Source organism: Castor canadensis, chromosome 7 (genome assembly GCF_047511655.1).
Source record: "Castor canadensis chromosome 7, mCasCan1.hap1v2, whole genome shotgun sequence".
Lineage (NCBI taxonomy): Eukaryota > Metazoa > Chordata > Mammalia > Rodentia > Castoridae > Castor > Castor canadensis.
Window position 1 is genome coordinate 157,046,170 of NC_133392.1, and position 20,494 is coordinate 157,066,663.

A 20,494-nucleotide genomic window follows, 5' to 3' on the forward strand; every position below is an offset into this window, starting at 1 on the left:
TCTAGTTTAGGTATTCTTAATCCTACAGGCTCCTGGCACCTTGCTAAGTCTGTGATATTTGTTGAATTTTGTTTATGAAGTTATCAGTTGAGGTTTGGTGATCATACTAGTGAAATTTTAGTCTCATTTGCACCTCCCCTCCCTTTTTCTTTTCCTTGCATTTTTGGGGATTAAACCCAGGGTTTCTCCCTGCTAGACAAGTGATCTACCACTAAGCTATAGCTCCAGGTCCTCGTGCTGCTCCCCCACCCCCCAATCTCCCCTAAAGACAAAGAAAGTGAAACAGTTGGTAAATAATAATAAAGCCCAATTTGTGATTGTCATTTTTGGTCATCACTGGTACTCCATCTACAAGGCATAGCACTGACTGGTTTTATTTCCTGCTATTGATGATTGCCCTTTGGATTGAATTAAGGCATACAAAAGGATCACTTGTAGTTTCTTTCTTTTTTTGGGGGGGAGAGGTCAGTACTGGGGTTTGAACTTAGGACCTCATGTTTGCAAGGCAGGTGCTGTACTGCTTGAGTCACACCTCCAGTTCATTTGGCCCTGGTTATTTTGGAGATGGGGGTTTCATGAACTATTTGCCTGGGCTGGCCTTGAACTATGATCCTCCAGATCTCAGCCTCCCAAATAGCTAGGATTACAGGTGCTAGTCACTGGCACATGGCTTCACTTGTCAAAATAATGAAGAAACTGGTTGAAAAGCTTGATTGAGGCTGGTGTACCTGTGAAATGTAAGTCATTACTTGCCTATCAAATTTTTATTCTAGGTTATATTGCTAGAGCCAATATTTCTTCTTACATAATCATTACGTGTTTGGATATAGAGACATTAATGGATTAGTATAGTTATCTTTATTTTGTAGATAACAGTTTTCATCACCTGTACACTGGAAGGCTTGTCATTAGTGAACATTCTGGGAAAATAACGCATAAAACAAGAAATGGTTGCAATCATTTTGAGAAGCGTGTTAATAGTGACTGAAACTCAGCTGGACAGATTATTAAAGTTGGTACAAGGACAGAAGTGCAGATAGGAATGTTTCATTTAAACAAAAACAAGGAACCAAATAATATTTTCATAGTACCTCAGAACAGAAACTGATTGTGTAGCTTAAGCAATTGTAAAGACTGTATTCTTAGTAAGATTTATATTGAAATGTGAAAAATTTATTGTATCACATTCCATAAGTTACTAATCATGAAGTTATGAAGAATGCACTGGTTTTGTTACACACTGACTTTGTTGTAGACAACCTGTGTTATAAGGAAAGGAACAAGTCCCCATTTAACACATGACTAAACACACTTGATCTCATATGACAGAGCTTTAGTAAGGGGAAAAGCCTGGGGGTGAGGAAGGCAGAAATCCCTATCTACCAAAGTAGGCTAGGATTTAGGATAAAGCAGAGTGTGATCCAGTAAGCCCATCTCAGTAGGGCTTTGTGAGGTTATGCTGAAATGAGAGCAGAGTATACAAAAATACTCCTCTTGTGGAGTTTATTGTACTTTAAGTGCTTATTTCTCAGACGTAAAACCAAGTTGAATTATAATATTTGTTCAGATCTCTCATTATGAACATTAACACATAAAAGAGTTAGTTTTTTCTCCCATTCCTGTCCTGCTTCCTTAATGCTACACTTAAAATCCAGCCAAGGACTTTATTTCTATTGGGATCTGTGAAAATCTATGGATGATTACAAGAACTGAGGCTGAAGCTCAGCAGTAGAGTGCTTATCTAGCAGAGGTTAGACCCTGTGTTCAATCCCCAGCACCGTACACACACTAAAGAAGAATCTAGTGGTGATTATATCTGTGTCTATTTCAGATTTCTGTCTGTGCTAGGAGTATTGTAGATAAAGCCATTTTCTTGATTTAACAGATGATCTGTGCTATAGAACTTCCACGTATTACCTAGTCTCAAATTTTGTTGATATGTTTAAAAGCATATTTTAATTTCTGGCTAAATTTAGGCGTAGATTTTAGGTTTCAGCTTACATTTTGTATCTACAGGGGAAGTAGAATATAGAGAATGATTAAGCTAAGTAAATATTTGCCCTTTTACCACAGTGTTAGATGTCCTAAAGTTAAATATTTACCGTAGAAATTAAAGCGTAGTTAAACTGAAGAGCCAGCTATCTTACTTTTTAACATGAATAGGTAAGCTGTTGCTTCTAAAACCTTGGATTTAAAGCACCTGACAAATATTAAGAGAGACTCCCAGGTTATTAAAAATAATTTGATATACAGTCGTCTTTGAGATCCTTAAGATTTACTTCTTTTGTCTAACATTATGATGTGGTGTGAAAGTGCCTGCCCCCTCCAGTGCTTTCTTCAGAGAGTAGGTCATGTTAGCACTTGCGCCTCCTCCCTATTTATTTTTCTTTCTAGATGGTTTCTGTTAGAAAAGACAAATGCTTTTTAAAGCCAAGGAAATGCATTTCTTGGGACTTCTCTATTTTCATCATTTTTTTCTGTTGGTATTTGCAATTAATTTATGAAGAATTTAAAATTTTTTATTTTCCCTTTTGTTCTGTCTTACATTTTCTCACTTCCTTTTCTCTGGCTTTCCACACAGGTGATTGAGACTTTGGAAATTTTGGCCTGTATTTAGCATTTGTGGAGCACACACGGTAGTTTTGACCCATATCAGTGGGAAGCAGTTTTCTCATTCTTTTATCTATTTACTTGTCTTTGTGTTATAGTGTTCTCAGTTTGCAATTCCTAATCTAAACGGGATGTGAGCAGTGAAAGGGAACTCTCACTTATAAATTGGGAAGGTTTTTCACACCTCAGAGTGGAGCATAGGTGATAAAATTATTTTTCCTTTTATCCTGGCTTAGTGCTTTTTCTCTGAAGAACCCATTTAAACATAGCTGTTATATTTCATAGACTCTCTCTTTTTTTGCCTTGGAGTCCACAGTTCTGATTCTCCAAAATCAGATTTTGGCCTCCAAAGCTAAGATATTTGTTTTTCTTTAGACTTCTCTTTTCTCCTTCCTTCTCTTTTCCCCTATCCATGACTTTATGTCCTTGTCTTAAGTTGCTTCTTCCTGTTGTCAAAGTCCTTCTGAGAACATTTGCCACTGACTCCTTTGCATTCAAGCTAGAATTCCTTGGGTAGACCATCACCATAGTTTTGCTTTGTTTTCTCACATTCAGAAGTTCTTTAGGTTGAAAGGAATACTTGCTTACCATTTGGCCTTTTCTCCTGGCAGACAGCTCATCTTTTACCTCTGAGGTCATTGGTACCTGGAATTTCCAGGGTGAAAAGAAGTGAATGTTTCAGAGAACTATAACTCATAAGAACACTCAAGGTGTTTTTGTTTTATTTTTCTTCTTGTAATAATATAATAACCAAAAAGTCAAAATGATAATCACTGAACAAGCTTATCTGACTCTCTCCACTTGACTCCAGGTATCCTGTGACTACCATTCTTGTGGGCACTAAATCCCTTGAGGGGAGGTCTTAATGACTTTCTCATACATTATTCAGAAAACATATTGTCCCCAATTGTTGTTTTAAAGCCAGTATCCCAATATTACAATCCGGAAAAACTATGTATAAGCAACTTGTGACAATCAAAGTGAGTGGCAGGTCAAATTAGTGAAGTGTTCCTGGAGTGCTTTGAAATATTTTAGCATTCTTGAGAAATAAGCAGTTGAAAACATGTGCCTCTAACAGCTCTAATTTTGTAGAAAAATAGAACTCTGCTTGTCATCTTGTGTTACAAATACACAGGTAACTTACCAACTTTGCAGAAATTGAGGCGTTGTTTTTATTATGAAGAAAAATGTGCAGCCTCCTACTTACCATACAACAATTGCATAGGATTGGAGAAGTCCTATTAGAGTGGATAGCTTTAGGATTGTTTTTCTTTTTCTTTTCTTTTATTTTATTATTCATATGTGCATACAAGGCTTGGGTCATTTCTCCCTACTGCCCCGACCCCCTCCCTTACCACCCACTCCGCCCCCTCCCTCTCCACCCCACCCCCTCAATACCCAGCAGAAACTATTTTGCCCTTATTTCTAATTTTGTTGTAGAGAGTATAAGCCATAATAGGAAGGAACAAGGGTTTTTGCTAGTTGAGATAAGGATAGCTGTACAGGGAGTTGACTCACATTAATTTCCTGTGCGTGTGTGTTACCTTCTAGGTTAATTCTTTTTGATCTCACCTTTTCTCTAGTTCCTGGTCCCCTTCTCCTATTGGCCTCAGTTGCTTTTAAGGTACCTGCTTTAGTTTCTCTGCGTTAAGGGCAACAAATGCTAGCTAATTTTTTAGGTGTCTTACCTATCCTCACCCCTCCCTTGTGTGCTCTCGCTTTTATCTTGTGCTCAAAGTCCAATCCCCTTGTTGTGTTTGCCCTTGATCTAATGTCCGAATATGAGGGAGAACATACGATTTTTGGTCTTTTGGGCCAGGCTAACCTCACTCAGAATGATGTTCTCCAGTTCCATCCATTTACCAGCGAATGATAACATTTCGTTCTTCTTCATGGCTGCATAAAATTCCATTGTGTATAGATACCACATTTTAGTATTGTTTTTCAGACGGTCATTACTTGCAGCCTATCTGCCAGAGCCTCTAGGCTCTGATTTTAGAGTAATGGCATATGTTGAGTGAATTAGAGGAGATTGGTGTGGGAAGATGATGGAAATTGGGATTCTAAAACTTGGCAGATGTGGATATGTTGGATAAAGATATAAAGGAGAAAATGCTTTCTTGCTTTTTCCCTCCTCAGGTTAAGTTGTATAAATTGCTGAATGAATGGAAGAATAAAAAAGCCTATATTGGTATGGGACTCTTCTCACTCTTTTTTTCTAAGAATTATAATCTTCTGTCTTTGCAGGAGTCAAGAATATTAAAGCCTTTGGGATCATGTTTGTGCGTACTCTTGTACTTGAAGCAATTAGGGTGGATTAAAAGAGAGTAGTTTATTAGCCAGGCTGGGTAGTGCGTGTCTGTAATCCCAGTACTTTGGAGGCAGGGGCAGTAGGATTGAAAGTTGAGGCCAGGCTGATCAAAACACCAAAAGCAAACAGAAAACAAAAAGAAGAGAATGGCTTATTTGGTGAAATGGAATTCTTGGTATTTTTACTTACATACATTCATCTCTACATTGGTAATAGTTGGACTTTCTGTGAAGTTGGAAATGTCCTGTATCTGCCCTGTTTGCTAGAGTAACTATTGGCCACCGATGACTGGTAAGCACTTGAAATGTGGCTACGGTAACCAAGGAACAGACTTAAATTTTATTTAATTTAAATAGCCTTGTGGATAGCGACTACAGTATTGGATAGCACAGCCTGGATTAAAGCTCTAAAGTGATTCACGTGATATAAAATGAATGACATCTGAGGAAATTCTCTAATGTATAGGCATTTTACAGTTTTGAGGACACACATTTTGTTTCCGTATTTTCTTTTAGAGAAAGTTTGAATGAAAAGAAGTATTAGGCACTATTAGTGTGTGCAATGGGGAGTTACAATTTAAATTTTCAAACAAAACCCCTCAAAAAATATTTTAAATGGGAATGTGACTCAGTGGCAGAGTACTTGTCTAGCAAGTGAGAGACCCTGGATTCCATCCCCAGCTCTGCAAAACAAAACGAAACAAAACAAAACAACATACCCCCAAAAACAGGTATAATGGTGCACACTTGTAATTTCAGCTCTTTGGATTCAGAGACAGGAGGATCTCAAGTTCAAGGCCAGTTTGGGCTACATGGTGAGTTCCATGCCAGCTTGAGCTAAAAAAGCAAAAACAAAAGAAAGAGCTAGAGATAGTGAATGATAGGTAGGTAGACAGATGGAGACATAGACAGACATTCATGAGAACCATATTAGTCTGTCTTAAGAATCTGTACTTCAGAAACGAAGTCTGAACTATAACAGATTTTGTTTGCTCTCAGAGTAAAACATGGCACAGTGCCTGCTCTTATAAATTAAACCAGGAGACCAAGCTTTTGCAACCTGAGGAAAGTTTACTTGGTGCTGTTAGGGCCTGTTGAGGGCAGGCTTCTTAAAAAGTGATAACTCTTCTATGTAGTCATAATACAAGCTAAAAGAGTTTTCTTAGGATCAGCTAAGAATGTTTTAGATACTTTTTTTCTGCAGTTTTCTTTCTTCTTCTTCTTCTTTTTTTTTTTTAGTGCCTCACACATGTTAGGCAAGTGCTCTACCACTGGCTACATTCTAGCCCTGCAGAATGTTTTGTGTGGCTCTGTGCTATGAGAATCTAAAGATGTGAACAGCGTGGTTTATTAGCAGCATTGTAATCTAACGGCTAGGCATTGTCTGAATTAGTGCTTTAGGTGGATTATTTTACTTCTTACAACTCCACGGGATGTGTTGTATTATTACCATCTTACTTTGTCAGTGAGGAAATGGAAGTATAGAGAAACTGACTTGCCCTTAGGTACAAAGCCAGCAGGGATAAGGATGTGTTTCTGAGTGATGAGTGGTTATTCAACAAATGCTTATAGAGCTAGCCATGAAGACTGAACAATGGTGAAAGAAAGTAAGGCCAACTTTAGGGAGAAAAACTTGTGTTGGAAAGTTGTGGAGGAGCAGTGTTATATAGGAAGCATTGGAGTGCTCATGTCTTGAAGCAAAAAATTGGACTTGACATGCCTTTTCCTTACAAGTTCTCCTCCCCTCCCCCTCTTCTCACCCCCCCACCCTGTACCAGGACACATTTAGTAGTACGTTAACTATACAAAAAAAGATGCTATGTAGTTTAAAAACAAATCTTACACAGCCTTATATTTCAATTTTTTCTTTAAAAGAAATGAGTTATATACAGTGAGTTAAATGCTTTATAGACTAGAAAAAAACCAAACAAACCAGAACCAGCTTATTAATCATCATCATCATTTTCATCTTTGTCTTCCTCTTCATCTGCCTCCTTGTATTTTTCTTGCTTTTTTTTAGCCTTGGCAACTCCCTTTGTTGCTGGTTTTTCCTTTACCTTGGCAGGCAGCAATACCTTCTTTCATAGTTTTCCTTCAGCTTAAAACCTTCTGTTCATAAGGCTGCTTGTCTTCTGCAGCATATCTGTTCTACATCTCTCCCAGTTTCTTTGCAACATCACTAATGAACATGCTAGTATATTGTCTTTTGACTTTTGGGGCAGTGCTCAGAACAGAACAAGAAGACCAAAGGTAGTCTCTTGGGTGCATTGGGATCTTTGAACTTTTTTTTGTTTCTCCTTTAGGAGAGGCATAGGTTTTTAATTCTCTTTCATAGTGAACCTTGTGCACTTTTGCCATGTCTTCCGATTTCCTTTTCTCTTTAGCAGGAATAGTCCTAGATCTCTCTGAGCATTTCTTAGAAAAGTCAGAAGCTGACTAAAGCATCTGGGTGCTTATCCTTGTGTTCCTTCTGGCACGTTTGCACAAAGAATGTATATAATGATATTTTGCCTCTTGTCTTCTTAGAATCTCTGTTGCCCAAGTTGTAGCTGTTTTCCTCAGTGAGGCTTTCTGGCTCTCACTTGCTCTGGTGCTGTCTCTGTGGAGCTCAGTGTACAGTAATGACTGTCTACAACCATTTTTTACATGGTTCTTTGATTTGAGTCTGTAACCTATAAAAAAAGGTCACTGACTATTTAGGATTACTTTTCTCAGACCTGATCAATGTTAAGATACATGCTGATGTGGCTGGTGTTTTGGGAGTCAGATTCCTACCAAGAACCCTAAGATTTAGTTAAGTGTAGTTAAGTTGTGAGATTTCTGCTACTCTTATCCATTATTCACACCATTTATTTATTTATAAATTTTTTTATGGAAGGATAAGAATTGGCATTGGTCATTGTGTAGGTAAAATTATACTGGGAAATTTGCTGTGGATTTAAATTTTGTTAATATAACTGTCTTGAACAGTTTTCTTACCAGTGTTTACCTGTGGACGTCTTAGATCCTTTGTATGATAATAAACAGTATAAACTTTAGAGATATTTATAAGTGATGCATCCTATACTTACTTTTACTGTTGTGGTTGTTGGGTTGGAGTTGCCTGTCAGAGGGGCTCCAAATTTTTTTTTGGAGGAATTTGGTTTGGAAAATGCCTAAGGTTTCTGTGTATAGCCCTACACACTTCATCTCATGCTCTTCCTGAGGCATCTTTTTAAGTTCTTTTAATTTCAGTATCTGTTATGTGCAGTGACTCCAAAGTCTATATGCTTGCATTTTCTGAAGTGTCAGGTTGTATTTCCAGGTGCAGGGTGGATAACATTCTGAATGGTCCTGTAACAATCTGCTTAGACCCAACTAACACTTTGGAAAAGTCACCTTCAGCCACTCATCCAAACTGTCTACTTTCCCTCTCTTTTTCACTTTAGTTAATTTGCATTGTTACCCTGCCTTCCTCCAGTTGTTGAAATTAAAGACCCAACTCTGTTTTTATTTTCCAGATGATTGATTACCAAGCCTAAAATCAGTAAAAACTGTTAATAGTGTTATCAACTACACACATGTACATTACTGTTTTTGATTGTGTAGGGAGTATGACTGACTTGGATGTAGATGTGGTAATGGTGATTCTCAAGATGTTTAAAGACCTCTTTTTAAGGCTGGGGATGTGGCTCCAGTGGTAGAGCGCCTGCCTAGCAAGCACAAGGGCTTGAGTTCAAACCCCAGTACTCTCTCCCTCTCCTCTCCTATCAAGAAAAAGATATCTTTTCAACTATTGGGGACTTCAGTGGTTTTTTGTTGGTGAGTGGTACTGCCTTTTTTGCACAATTTAAAAATTCTGTTATATTCTAAATGTGCTTCCTGTATATTCTGTGTCTTGTCATTTATGTCAAAAAGTGGCAGACCTAAACTAGGCATGGTACACATGGGATGCTGAGGCAGGAGGATCATGAGTTTGAGGCTACCCTGTTTCGTAGCAATGTCAAGGCCAAACTTGACCACATGGTGGAACCCTGTCTCAAAAAACAAACAGTGACCAACCTATGGGGAATGAACAACACACACCATGTCCTATACAGCTGTATTTACAGTATTTTAAAAACAGTATAAATTAACAGTTGGTGAAAATGGTGCCACACCATGGTAGTTTAGTCATGTTTTTAGTCAATTTGGAACTTGCAAGGTAAAGCTAGGGAGGGAGAGTAAAGAAAGGATCTAGTTGTGTATTTCACCAGGTCTCTGGGAGTCGATGAAACTAGCTTTAATCAGAAGTGGCAGTATTTCCATTGAAAGCTTTTGAGAAGAAGTTTCTTTGCTGAAGTGAGCAGAGGATTCTTTTTAAGAATGCTGTTGTAACCTGATGCCGAATTTACATGTCAGCCCTCTAGATTGCATTTGTCATTTGCTTTGGGCATTTATGTTCTGTAGTGATGAATATTGCCTTGCTTACATTTTCCAGGTGATTTTAAAGGTCCCCAGAGATGAGAGCTCTTCACTATACATTTACATCAGGCCATAAACTGAGCATCTGGTATTTTTGTGGTTGTGGAATATGGAATGAATATTTACTTGTAGGCTTAGTTTTTCCTTGACCACAAAGTTGAGGAGGTTTGTCAAGGGGACTTAACTCTGAACAGCTGGGATCCAGATCATATTTAATTACTTTAACTGTTGATTGCTGTACTGTTTTTTTCTTTTTTTATATTACAGTATATGAGATGAAAGCTTAGGGAAGAATGGCTGAGTGGCATCGATTAAGCCTGCTAGCACATTACCAGTACTAGTTTTGTTATAAAGTCTGTTTGATTGTGGAAGAAATGCAATCTCTGCCTCTTTCATCCCTGCTCAGTGTTTTCATATTTACTGTTTGTAGGTGTGATCCTATTCAGTTGCTTTCAGATTTTTAAGACAAACTTAGTTGGCCTAAAATTCCTTCTTTTTTAAACCCTGAAAAAGAAGTCTGTATTACATTCCTTTTGATGATAACATTCAGGTCCATAAATTGAACGGTTCTCTTTTAACCTAGTGATACAGACCTGTGTTAATAATGTGTAACTGTCAAGTTGAGGCCTCTCTTAGGCCATAGGTCTAAGAAAAAACTTCACCTTTGCACATATTGTTTAATTTAACAAAAGTTGGTATTTAAAACCATAATGCTATCTATTTAATTTGGCTTTGTTTTAGTATAAAAATTACAGTATTAAGCTTTCTCACACCATTTTTTCTTTTTTTTAAAGAAACAGCATGTTTTTCTTATTAGGCACTTATTTCTGGAGCCCTTTGTTTTACAAATTAATGGTTTTCTCAGTATTAACCATCCTAAGATCTTGACCGACACTGCTTTAGAGAGGAGTCATATTTATGTTGGAAACTCATGATTCAGACTTGGTGATCGTTTCCTTTTAATCCCAGGTGGGCCTGATCAAGGGGCTAAAGGAGTTTTCCGTTAAAGAATGTGTTGCATACTGAACAGGACTTTGGATATGTTGTCTGTGTAACCATTACTATCATCTTCTAAAGCTTGTTATAACAAATTAAGGACTTCTGTCATGGTAAGAATCAGTATATTGTTGAGTGTGTAGCTATTTCTCCTTATCAAGAGGGTGTAGATGAGAAACATTCTTCTTTCTGATTCTAGATATGCTGTCCCCTAATTCTAATTATCATTGATTCCATATTTCAAGCCCTCCCTCCCTCCCTTTCTTCCTGTTGGTATTTTACCCTGAGCAAGTGGTATTAATACTTTTTTGTAAGCACTTATACAAGGGTACTGGCATATTATTTTTATTTTGAGTTATTCAGTAATTTTTTTTTTTGAGAGAATACTCTTAATTTCTCCCCACTGGAATTACAGTAGGGTTAACATTTTGGGGTTAGAAACAAAGCATAATTCTCGCTGAATAACCAGAAAGATTCCTGTTGACACCTGCAGCTGGGATGTTGGTTGACATTCTATAAGGTTGTACTTCCCCTCTCTTTTCCTTTGCTCCCTCTCCCTCCCCTCGCCTTTCCTAGTATTGATCAAGACTTTGTCCTCTACCACTGGCGTCACATCCCCAAATCCTGGGCTTCGTTTTATAGTTTCCTTCTTCTACTTATAGTCATTCAGAGGGAGGAGGTGGAATATGATAGAATAATACTGCATTTCTTTAGTTGATGAACATTTTTGTCATAAACTACTTTACCACTTTCCCCCCTTAATTTTTAAAAATTTATTTTATTCTAAAAGCATTTTTATTAGCATACATTAGTTGTATGGGGGGGAAATTCATTGTGACATTTCTGAATATACTTAACATTGTACTTTGGTTAGGTTTGTCCCCACCATCTCTCTCCCTCATCCCCCATCCCTCTCCCTTAAAATGATTGCAAAAGGTTTCCTTGTTCTGGGGTACTTGTCACAGGAGAGAGGGTGAATAAAGGAGATTGTATCCGGGGGGAGAGACCAGGAGGTGATCTAACTAATGTATAATATAAGCCTATTTGGAATTGTCACAGTAAGTCCCTCCTGTATAAGGAATATATTCTAATTAAAAAAAAGTTCTACTTCATGCAAGTATATAAAGTACATGGGTCATACTCACCCTCTTCTTATACCCTCCATTCACCCTTTCCCCTCCCACAGGTATCCATTTTACAGACCTATCCGTCCTTCAGTTTTAATTCTAAGGTCAGTGTTCAAAGGGGTTTCTTGGTGTATCTCAGTTGTGAATATGCCGTACTTTGGTCAGTTTAACCCTCTTTATTATTTTCTCTTACCCTTTTCCTCCTATACTCTATTATTCAAGAGCTTTCAGTACTTTTTTTTTTTTTTTTTGGCAGTACTGGGGTTTGAACTTAGGGTCTCATTTGCTAGGAAGGTGCTCCTACTGCCTGAGCCACTCCACCAGCCCAGCTTTCAGTAGTTTTCATTATATCATCTACCTATACAGATAGAGGTAATATATTTTGTTATTGTTGGCTTCTATCATTCTCTTTTCCTTTCACTCTTCCCCCGACTTCCATAGACTAGTTCCATCATTACAAACATGTTCTATGTATAAATGTGTATATGATCTATTTGGTTTTGTCTATGCATTGATCTTTTAGATCTGTTTTCCACATAAGAGAGAAAACACGTGACCTATGTCTTTCTGAATCTGGGTTACTTCACTAACATGATGTCCTCCATTTACTTTCTTTTAAAAGTTTATCATTTAAATTTTTCTCTTTTCTTTCACTGATAAATGTAACAATAAATTTCTTGTCATAATACATGTAGATTTTTGAATCCAGTTAAGCTTTTTCATATCAAGTATGTAAGAACAATAAGATTTCATGACACACATGTACAGTGTTTGCTGTGTTTGACTTTAATTCTTTGAAATTTTGTGACACCCATTTAAACTTAGTGAACCTATCAAATCTGTTTTGAATTTGTATGCTTAATCACCGCATGCTTTCTTTTGGGGCTAGGATGGCTAAAGTGGTAGAGCGCCTGCCTAGCAAGTATGAGGCCATGAGTTCAGACCCCAGTACTCCCCTCTCCTCCCCAAATAGCTGCTTTTTTTTTTTAATCCAGTAATGTTGTCTTATTAATTTGCAAGGTGAGGATTTTTCTAGCTTGACATATGTTTTCATTTGGGCAACTGGTATGTTTCCCATAGAAGGGGAAGTGTGTTCATCAGATGTGTGTTCCTCCAGTGGAAGCCAGGCAGGACTAGAGCTGCCTGCATTTTAATGCAGCATTGGTAGCATCATCGATAGGGAATCTGTCCATAGGCAGTTGTTAAATATGCAGAGGGTTCTTCTAAATAAGAGGGTGTATTATTTCCATGTCAGGGTTTTCTTTTTCTTTCTTTTTTTCTTTTTTGCCATACTGGGGTTTGAACTCAGGGCCTTCACCTTGAGCCACTCCACCAGCCCTATTTTTGTGATGGGTTTTTTTTTTTTTTCGAGATAGAATCTTCTGAACTATTTGTCCAGGTTGGCTTCCAACCGCAATCCTTCTAAGTAGCTAGGATTACAAGTGTGAGCCATCGGCACCCCGCTTATGTCAGGGTTTCTAAATAGGGTCTTGATAGTCTTTCCATCATCCTGTCATTGCAGCTTCACCTGCTGTTAATAAACTAATTTGGCCTGCCCATAGTAATCTTGTTTGTTCCAAAGTATTCTTTTCCATCTTGACCGTTTCATCCCTGGTGTTCTGGTATCATCTAGTCTCCTGGTCATTGGTACTTCCTATATGCTGAGGACTGCTAGATTTATATCTAGCCCAGAGCTTTCTGACCTCTTGACCCATGCATCTGTCTTGGTTGGGCATCTCAAATTTAATACATTCCAAACAGAATTCCCAGTTTTCATTCTCTTCCCCATATCAGTCAAGCAGTTCTATTCCTTAGGTGCTCAGGCCTAATCCTTAGTGTCTTCCTCGACTCACCTGTTTTGTCTCCCACCACATCTAATCTGCTGGCAAATTCTGATGGCCCTGCTTGCAGAATATATCCAAAATCTGACCACAGGTTAACTTCTTCAGTAGTTGTGTCTAGGTGACAGTTTCCTAACTTTACCGGGGTGGTGGTGAGGGTGTGTTTAGAACTGTTATAGTTTGTCTCTTATTTGAGTGGATGCTGCTCAGCTACCTCTCCATCTCCAGTTTCCTTTCCTCCTCTCTGCATCAGCCATCTTGACGTCTTGCTGTGGCCTGGCTATGCCAGGATGCTCCTGCCTCAGACCTTTGTACTGTTCTGTCTGCCTATATGCCCGCCCTCACCCCATAACCACATAATTTCGCAGTTTTGTTTAGGTCAAATTGACTTCTTGTTAGTGATTACCTTAAATAAAATTAATGACCCTCTCTACACTGTACTCATCTTTATTGTTCTCCATAGCACCTATTCCCAACTTTAACATATATATTACAATACTTACTTATTTTCAGTTCCACTCACCACTAGACATACGCTTTCTGGAGTTAGACTGTGTTCTGGTCATCCATGTATCTAGAGCTTCTAGGACAATGTGCTATAATAATGGAGGAATTGACAGAAAATCTGCTTTGGAGATGGATGTCCATATAATGGTGATGGTAACAGCTACAACATTTAAGTGTGGCGGTCCAGGCCCTGGGACTTACCTACCCCTTTCCTTGCTGTCATCTGGAATGAATAGTTCTAGTGACTTTTCTGTTTTTCTTGTTGAATGACATTGGGTCAACAAATATGCAGGGTAATACATTTGGCTAACCTAGACAGAATCCCATCCAGTTTGAATGACTTAGAAAGAGAAAGGCAAATTGAATTTTGACGAAGGCTTCTGCTTTTAGTCAGATCTTTTCCCTTTCATTTAAGACTTAAAGATTCTAAGTGCTTAGAAGGACTGCTCTCATGAGGTTTATGTTTTCATTTTTCCCTTGACATAATTTGTACCTATGGATTAGAAGTGTATTTTGAATGCTTTTGATTTTTCATATATGTGTGAAGTATAATTGTATTAAGTATAAAATTCACCCTGTCATTTTCTTTTATCAAATGCTGAGTGCTTATGTGCCATGGTTGCAGATTACTTTGAGTCTTGGAGCCTTGCAAAATGAAAGAAACTCTGTCTACTTTATTTGCATTTAAATATGTTAAGCAGAAATACTAAGTCTGACCAAGAATTCCCGTGTATTAAAGATTACTGTGGTCTAGTGCTTGCTTTGGCAGCACATATACTAAAATTGGAGCGATACAGAGAAGATTAGCATGGCCCCTGCGCAAGGATGACATGCAAATTCATGAAGCGTTCCATATTTAAAAAAAAAAAAGATTACTGTGGTCTAAAAATGGCTGTCTTTCATTCTCAGCATTACATGAAATAAAACTCTGTATGTGTTTACTTAACTATGTTTTTACATCTTTAAAAGGGAGTTTTGCTTAATCACAGAAGTAGAACTCAAACTTATTTTATTGCAGTTTAAAATCGGTCCAGGCAAATAGTTCAAGAGATCCTATCTCAAAAATATCCAACACAAAAAAGGCTGGCAGAATGGCTCAAGAGGTAAAATGCCTGCCTAATAAGCATTGAAATAAACACCAAAAAACCACATACCATATGATTTCCTTTATATAAAATGTCCAGAACAGGGCAAATCCACAGAGACAAAAAACAGATTAGTAGTTGCCTAGGATGTAGGGAAAAGAGTAATTTCCCTACATTGTATTGGCAGATGCTTTGTTTTGGCGGTATTGGAGCTTGAACTCATGGCCTTCACCTTGAGCCGCTCCACCAGCCCAGTTTTTTGTGATAGGGTTTTTCAAGATAGGGTATTGAGAACTGTTTGCTCAGGCTGGCTTCGAACTGCGATCCTGCTGATCTCTGCCTCCTGAGTAGCTCAACTTATAGGCGTGAGCAACGGGCTGCCAGGTGCATCTTTGTTTGACTGTAGCAAAGCCTGAGCTTGCTGCATGTGTGTCTGTGTGTGTGTGTGTGTGTGTGTGTGTGTGTGTGTGTGTTGAACAGTTTTATTCAGATACAGTTTGCATGTCCTGTAACTTACCTATTTAAAGGGTACAATTTAGTGCCTTTCAGCATATTTACAGATATTGGCAATCATCACCGTAATGTTTTTGAATGTTTTCATCACCCCCCAAAGAACCTTATAACCATAGCAGAAAACCTCATTCACTCTTTTCCCTACATCCTAGGCAACTCAGCTAATCTGTTTTTTGTCTGTGTGGATTTGCCTGTTCTGGACATTTTATATATGATATGAGTGGTTTTTTTTTTTTTTTTTTTTTAAATGCTTGCTAGGCAGGCATTTTACCTATTGAGCTATTCTGCCAGCTCTTTTTGTGTTAGATAGTTTTGAGATAGGGTCTCTTGAACAATTTGCCTAGGCTGATTTCAAACTGCAACCCTCCTGATCTCTGCCTTCCTGAGTAGCTAGGATTATAGACGTGAGCTGCTGGCACCTGGCTTAACATTAATTAAGTAGGCTTTTACTATCCATCCATGTTATAGAATGTATTAGTACTTCCATTTTTTTTTATTGCTGAGCAATAATCCATTATATGGATTTGACGTATTTTATCAATCCTTGTACTTGTTTTTTGTTTTTATTTGTTTTTTTGCTTGCTTACTTATTTTTTTTTTTTTGCAATACTGGGTATCGAACCTGGGGTGTTTTTGCATCTAGGCAAGCTATACCACTGAACTACACCTGTAGCCCTTTGCTTGGTTTTTATATTTATCTTTTTTGCTTGTGGTTTTCTAATTCCAGCTTGGCTATGGGAAGGTAAGTTTAGGAATTCTTTCCTCCTTTCAAATCAGGAATTTGGTTTCATAGGTGTTTGGTTTCTTTTATTCTTGGTATTGTGGACAGAAGGTTTTCTCTTTAATTGTGCAACAACAGCAGAAGCCTTCTCTTGGCCCCATGAGCAGAGCAGGTCACCAAAGAGTAATACCACTCCTAACAACTTCTAGGGCTTGCTGATCAACACTGAGATTCTCAGGAGGATATTTTCTTCTGTTTTCCTAATTCATCTTTGAACATCTGTGTAGTTACTGTTTCAGGCAATACCTTGAATTAGTTCAGTTTATTTTAGAGAACAAAGAATATGGCACATTATAGTGGTTGTAACGATGTTGGTTCTATGGATTCCATATTAGCCAGGCATAATTTTGATAAAGCAGCACAGATGCTTAAGCCTTTGAAATATCTACAGTAGACAGTTGTTTAAAGTAGTGGTTCTCAACTGTGGGCAGATTTGCTTCCCAGAGGAAATGTGGCAGTATCTGGAGGTTTCTTTAAAATTCTGATTGGAACAGTGGGTTGTGCTAGTAAAATCTACATGGGTAGAGGCCGTGAATGCTGCAGAACATCCTGTATGCACAATGCAGGCTCCTACACAAAGACTTGTCTGGCCCCAGTTTTAACAGTGTCACAGTTTAGAAACTGCTGTTTAGAGAAAACAGTGAGTTTTCCTTCTCTGAGTAGGAGAGAGAAGTAGCAAAGAGAATTTTGTTACAAGAAAGCAAAATCCTGGGTGTAATGGTCAAAAGCTTCACATTTAAAAGTATATGAAAGTAATTGCTTGTGTAAATGAGTTTATGTGTTTTGTCTTAAGGATGAACCGCTGCCTACCTAGAATCATAATGTCATAATGCGTGTTTTTTTTCTCCGCTGTACTACTGGGGTTCAAATCCAGGACTTTGTGCTGCACCACAGACCTCTTTTATGTGGTTTTTGTAGGCTTCTAAAACTTAACACATTCCTGAGCTCCTGATCTTCCTTCCCACCTAGAACTCAGATAATGGCAGTTTGATTCATCAGTTGCTGAGGCCAGATTCCTAAGAATTGTTCTTGACTTTTATTCTTGCATGCCTCAGTTGCAAGTTTATCATCACGTCCTGTTTGCCTCTTATCTTAAAAATGCATAGAAAATTAGACTTCTCCCATTCTCTGCTACTACCACCCTGGCCATCTGAGCTGCCTTGACCTCTTCCCAAGCCTCCTCTCTTTCCAGTCTTTGTATGGCCCCTGCTTCTCTTCAGTTTTTCTCAGTGGCCAGAGTGATCTTAGGTAAACAAGTCACATGATAGCATTCTTTGCTACTCATATCCCTGCTGAAATTTGTCACTTAATATCACTTGTGTAAAAGCCAAAGTTGTTGAAAGTCTTGAAAGGCCCAGGTCATCTTGCCCCTGCGTTTTTAACTCTTGCCACTCTTCTCATGCCAGTCCAGTCCCTCCCATTGGCTTCTTGTGTCTGAGAGTTCCCTGCTTGCCTTTGCCCCTGGATATGTACACCATGTGTCCTTGTGACTTCCTCTCTAACTGTATTAGCCAAGCCACCTCAAGGAGGTTTTCCCCGGTCGTCTTGTTTAATTGCAACCCTCCCAATCCCCATTGAATTCCCCAGTTAAGATTTTTCAGTATGTGTGTGGGTATGAAGTCTCTTTTCATTCTCTAGAGACATAAGTTCCACCAGGGCAGGGATGTTTGTGTGTTTTTCTGGTGTTTCCCAGTACCTAGAGTGGTAAGTAGTACATAGTAGGCATTCAGTAGACTTACATGATACTTTGTGTTCTGGATTAACTTTATTTTATTACTTGTTATTAACAGTGTTTCTTGCTTCACTGCGATGAATAGTGAACAACACATACATTATTAATATTTTTGGCTTTCTTATTGGAGATAAACTTTTTTTTTTTTTTTTTGGGAGGGCATAAGGGCAGAGTGTGTATGTTTCCTAAACCTGTCTGTGTAAATTATCAGTGTGGATCCATGGAGGACAGGTTGGTGCCTGTGGAGAGTTAGACCCTGGCAGCACAGAAAACAGCTAGTCCTAATCAGGTCAAGCAGAATTTGCTTTATAAGAGCTGCTTCAGAATCCTGTCTTTGCACTCATTGGTCGTGTGGCCTTGTGCTTTGTAGTCTGTAAAGTGGGATGGCAACTTCTGTACAATCAAATGAGGGACCCTTATAAGTCTCACGTTGTTATAAAGGTGCTATTGAATTGTTTAACTATGAATATCATTTCTAGCAAGTTGAAGTGACAACTCTCCTTTTTAGTACCATCTGATTCCTTTATGGATCCCCTTTTCCAAATGTCACATTATTGGTGTATGTTGCTCACTCTGTGCCAAGGCTTAGAAAAATTATAATTAGTATGTTAGATATTGAGGACAATTCATATCCCTATTGAGGTATATTTAGAGCCAGATGTAAATAGTGCCAAATGGAAATGATGATTGGATTGACTTTGGCTTTTTTTTTTTTGTTTTTATTACCAGTGTTCTTAGTTATCCTCATAGTTGATTGTATATATAGCATATTTATGCATTTAATAGTAAGATAATATATAAATATAGCAAACTTTCAGATTTCTAAGATTGATTTTGTTTTTATGTGACTATATGCACATGTACTCATACATATGCATTAGACTGGATTGCTTTTTGGATGTTTTCTCTATTATTTCTCGGACTTTTTCCTTCTGTTCTTGCTCACTCTTGAGGGAAAAAAACCCTATTTTTAATTGTAGGCAGAATGCAGGTTTGTTTGTTTGTTGGGGTAGGGCAGACTTGGGTTTCAACTTAGGGCCTCATACTTTGCTAGCCGGGCTCTCTACCACTTGAGCCAAGTCCCCACCCCTCTATTTTCTTTGCAAATAGAAACAGCATATAATTTTATAGCGAGTGTAATACTGAATGTTAAATTTGGGTTTATTATTTTTTCCTCTTTGTAGTAACTTTTTTTTTTTTTTTTAAATACAGTTTTCTGGAGCAGTTACCTTCTGAACCCTGGGAAAATGATCTTTTATTCTTAAATACATGAGAGGTATTTATGTTCTAATCTGCAAATGAGAGGTGTTTTTCAGCCTTAGATCTTCCTCATTGATAAGTAGACACTTCAGTGTCAGCGAAGAATGTTTTAATAACTGTTAGCTGATAGTTTAATTTTCTTTCTTTCTTGAGTGACTTGTTCATGCTTTAAACTTAAACTTGGTGGAGAATATAATGTATTTATGTATTTTCAGTGCTAATGGGATTTGGGAATTTATTATTGCCTGTTTAGCATGTGATTGATCTAAAAACTTTCATAGGTACTAGAATAATTTTCTCCTTTTCTTGAAATATGCTTAAAACTGAAATTCTATCTGAAAATATATTTCCTAGGTGAAAAGAAGCAATTGAGGTTTGTGTTACATGCTATTGGCCTTCTAACCTTGTTTATAGAGGCTCAGTTTTACTGCTCCTTCCTCAGTCATCTCCCAAAGGTTGTTTGTTAACATATTTTATTTTCTTGAATTCCTAAGGATGTTTGACATGCTTATGGGAAGTTTTTTTTTCTGATACCTGGTTTGATCTATGTGCTTTGGAGAGAATCTGTGATAATTTTTATGGTTTTGGCATGACCAAAGAGAATTTTCTCTGTATCTGAGATCTAGAATTGCAAACTGATTTATCTGTTGTTGGCTAAAACAGGGCCAATCTTCTGTTTGTTTGCATATGTTGTTTTCTATCTGGCCTTAGTAGCATGGGAAACAGATGGTTCTTAAATTGATTAGTTGCCTCCTTTTGTTGCATTTGAGCACTGAGGCCAAGGACCATGAGTTCCTCCCCATTGTATTTTTAGTTCTGAACACCTGGCACCTAGACTGTATTTAGTAAAGATTGCTGAAAGAAAGAGATGAGATAGTGGGGTAGATGATAAAAGATGGTGGAAGATAAAAATAAGTGGCTATTAGAAGTTCCAAAACTAACTTGTAAAGTCAGGTTTTTTTCCTTGTTATAAAATTTTTGTAAGAATTATGTTAAGTGGCTCAAGGCTGTAATCCTAGTTACTTAGAAGGCAGAGATGGGAGGATTGTGGTTTGAGGCAGCCTAGGAAGGGAGAGGAAAAAAAAAAAGAATTATGTTGAGTTGGAGTTTGGGATTAACTCTTTCCATTGTAGAAGAATAAAATCTTTGTGTTTTTTTTTTTTTTTTGTCATTGTTAGGTTTGGTTTGGTTCTGAGGGTGTTTATTAGGCAATTATTAATAGTGGAAATTTAGAACAATGTAAAAACCACCTAGTATTTCCTAAATCTCAAAGGTTGTTTTCGGAAGTT

At 37.8% G+C, this 20,494-nt stretch overlaps 1 protein-coding gene and 1 non-coding gene across 8 annotated transcripts in view; both read left to right on the top strand.

The window, feature by feature from the left end:
* Positions 1–20,494, top strand: part of Rere (arginine-glutamic acid dipeptide repeats) — a 379,832-nt gene that overhangs the window by 110,014 nt on the left and 249,324 nt on the right. For 3 of the 7 annotated variants that reach the window (XM_074081437.1, XM_074081430.1, XM_074081436.1), the window contains one exon: positions 19,158–19,221. The exons of the other annotated variants lie outside the window; for them this stretch is intronic. The gene's annotated coding sequence lies outside the window, so the exon portion shown is untranslated. Of the gene's footprint in view, positions 1–19,157; positions 19,222–20,494 lie in introns of those variants that run through there. 7 annotated transcript variants of the gene reach the window in all.
* On the top strand, positions 14,588–14,694 carry LOC141425141 (U6 spliceosomal RNA). The gene has a single exon (XR_012450233.1). It is a non-coding gene; the product is annotated as a U6 spliceosomal RNA (small nuclear RNA).